Source organism: Dipodomys spectabilis, unplaced genomic scaffold, assembly GCF_019054845.1.
Source record: "Dipodomys spectabilis isolate Male_0828 unplaced genomic scaffold, ASM1905484v1 ptg000304l, whole genome shotgun sequence".
Classification (NCBI taxonomy): Eukaryota; Metazoa; Chordata; class Mammalia; order Rodentia; family Heteromyidae; genus Dipodomys; species Dipodomys spectabilis.
Genome location: NW_024870981.1, coordinates 668,548 through 671,098, shown reverse-complemented (window position 1 = coordinate 671,098; position 2,551 = coordinate 668,548). Strand labels below are relative to the sequence as shown.

The window sequence follows — 2,551 nt, the reverse complement described above, 5'->3', positions numbered from 1 at the left end:
AACAAAACCAAAGCAAAAAAAAAAAAAAAACATAACAAAACAAAACAATTTTGTAGCCTCAATTCTGTAATAACACTACTTCAGCTTAGGGTTAAGATTTAGGTGTGGACATTTATCAACACTCCTGATTCAGGCTCTACTTGATAAAATTTTTAATCAGTATTTTGTTTTTACTTTTGCTCTTTGTACATTCACATGCACCTATAAAATATGCTATGGCCATCCCAATAATATTCTCAAAGTACCTCTTAATCACTACTCACAAAAATTTGTATTATATTACAACAAGGAAAAAATGCTATAAATAAAGAAAACAATAATTAAATATTAATGATTACTAAAATAAAAAAGAAAACAATTACCAGGGTTTTCAGTATTTGAAGTGTACACAGTTGATTTTACTATTTTCTCATATTCTTATACATTTAAATCTGGATAAAGCTATGAGTAGCTTTTAAATTTACCCACTAAGATTACTATTTATAGTTCATCTCACCATTTGTATGTGGCTTAAATCATTATTTGTTCATCACAAACATATAACGTAAGGGAGCCCTAAAGTTTTAACAGAAACTGTGTACTTAAAATTTTACCTCTTCACTCTGCTTCTTTACACAGTCTTTGCAACTTATTATTAGTAAAGTTTCTATAAACTATGAAATGTACATACTTACTAGTACATACTACCAGAAAAATTATATACTTTATCGAAAAATTTTATGACCTGCAAACAGTCTTGATTTTGCCATATATAAGCAAATCCCAAAATGAAACATATTTAAAACATTAAAACTTTTAACAAACCTTAACATTTGCTGCAATGATCATTATGACAGGTGCCTTGTGTAGAATAATTGAATTCTTCTTCCTATACATCTCATGAACAACAAATATCTGGAATTATTTTGTTTTTGGCATGTCAATCTTGACTTTATTCTTAAATGTGTGCTTATGTAAGAAATACATGTTTCTAAAATTTCACAATTCTTTTTAACTTATTTTTGTTGAATTGTGTAGTTTAAGAAAATCAATTACACTTTACATATAAAAAAATGTTCTGTGCTCAATTTGGCTGCACATACACTAAAATTGGAACATACAGAGAAGATTAGCATGGTCCCTGCACAAGGATGACATGCAACTTAGTGAATCGTTCCATATTTTTAAAACAACAGATGCTGGAATGGATGTGGCCAGAAAGGAAGCCTATTGCATTCTTGGTGTGAGTGTACACTTGTTCATCCACTTTGGAAAGCAGTTTGGAGGTTCCTCAAAAGACTCCACATAGAGCTCCCCTATTACACAGCAATCCCACTTTTGGGCATTCATCCAAATGATCACAAACAAGTCCATACTAAAACAACCACCACAGCAATGCTTATTGTAGCATTATTTGCCATAGCTAAGATATGGAACCAACCCCGATGCCCCTCAGTAGAAGAATGGGTCAAGAAAACATTCTGTGTGTGTGTGTGTGTGTGTGTGTGTGTGTGTGTGTGTGTGTGTGTGTGTGTGTGTGAATGTTCACTTACACAACCACTTTGGAAATCAGTCTGGTGAGTCCTCAGAAAGCTAAATATTGACGCTCCTTATGGCCCACTCATACCACTTCTAGGCATCTATCCTGAACAACAGGTACCAATATTCAAGGACAGATGCACCTCCATGTTTATCGCAGCACTGTTCACAGTAGCTAGGATATGAAAACAACCCATATATCCCACCAGAGATGAATGGATCCAAAAACTGTGGTAACTATACACAACGGAATATTTTCCAGTCATTAGAAAGGACAAAATAATGGCATTAGCAGGGAAATCAATCAACCTACAAGAAATCATGTTGAGTGAGGTAAGCCAAAAGCAAAGAGACAAACAGCACATGGTCTCCGTGATAAGTGGATTTTAAATCCAAAATGTAAGGTAATATGACAAAATTAACAACACTTAAGAAACCAAGGACTTCCACTCATCTGATTGAATCACTACTAAATAACCCCATTCTGCTGATCAAATGTGCACACTGAAGTGAAACCAGGAAGATGACACAGAACTAGAGGGAATCAGGGAGAAACATACAACAGCTGGATCCATCAGCTGCAATGGACATTGACCAAAATGAAATAAGCAACTCAATGTCACTGAAGGGAAGGAGGGAACAAGTGGGAAAGAGGGAACAGCTGATGCTCTGCAAAACAAAAGAAATGTACATATTTCAAAACAAAAGAAGTATACATATGGAAGAAATAACTCTATTTCAAAGCTCAGAGAACTCATAAATGTTGTGGACCATGATAGACAATTTGCTCCATCAAAGTTACAATGTGTTTGTGACTTTAACTAAGCATCACTATCCCACAATATTGTGAAATTTGGGAAATTATGTAACCACTTAATCACAAGAAAAACATTTGAAAAAATGATGAAGGTGGAAAACTAAGTTGCTCTAAAAAACAAAAAAGGAAAATGTTCTGTGTGTATATGTGTACACACACACACACAAACATATTACATATATATACATATATATATATATGTATATATATATATAT

The 2,551-nt window shown here is 33.5% G+C and overlaps 1 non-coding gene across 1 annotated transcript; it reads left to right on the top strand.

The window, feature by feature from the left end:
- The first annotated feature begins 1,059 nt into the window (after positions 1–1,059).
- On the top strand, positions 1,060–1,165 carry LOC122127617. The gene has a single exon (XR_006151219.1). It is a non-coding gene; the product is annotated as a U6 spliceosomal RNA (small nuclear RNA).
- The last annotated feature ends 1,386 nt before the right edge of the window (positions 1,166–2,551 follow it).